This window comes from Triticum urartu, chromosome 1 (assembly GCF_003073215.2).
Source record: "Triticum urartu cultivar G1812 chromosome 1, Tu2.1, whole genome shotgun sequence".
Classification (NCBI taxonomy): domain Eukaryota; kingdom Viridiplantae; phylum Streptophyta; class Magnoliopsida; order Poales; family Poaceae; genus Triticum; species Triticum urartu.
Genome location: NC_053022.1, coordinates 71331645 through 71332336, shown reverse-complemented (window position 1 = coordinate 71332336; position 692 = coordinate 71331645).

Here is a 692-nt window from a genome sequence, read left to right as displayed (position 1 = left end):
TCCACGAGTAAGACAACATTACGAACATCGTTGGTTCTGATTTGACTTGACGATAGCCCATACTCAAGTAAAAGTTTTAACAAGGCAATAGATCCAACAACTGATCACGAGGACCAATCGATGGAGATATCACCTTCCTTCAGCACACACACACACACACAAAAGGATATCCCTTAACATGAACTAAGGCAGACAAGTTTCTATCTTCCAACTCTCCAAGTTGTTGTTTAGCTTAATCAACCAGCTCAGGGATATCCAACACGGATTCTTGGAGAAGGGGTGCTTTACAAGAAACCAACTTGATCACGAACTTAACATAGCGGTCAGGTGACAACCTGGTAGCACTTCCGAGAAGATATTCGGAGAGTCACGAACCACCGATATGTTACTAAGCTCGAGAACAACCTTGCTTTTCAGGGCAAGTTGATATGATCAAAAGAGTGAGGGATTGACACAATCCTAACTCATTGATCGAAGAGTGCACCGGAAATAAGGACTAGGTAGCACGATCAATCTTAGGATGATGATTTAATAATCGGCACGCTAAGGATAAGATTATTGTCCATTAACTACCAAACAACGGGGTTGCTAGGAGTATTGATTTCGCACATCATGATTCACTTGTCGGCATTCCGGTTGCGGCAACACGGGACCGAGGAATGAATAATGATAGCGAGAAGTATTACTACGTC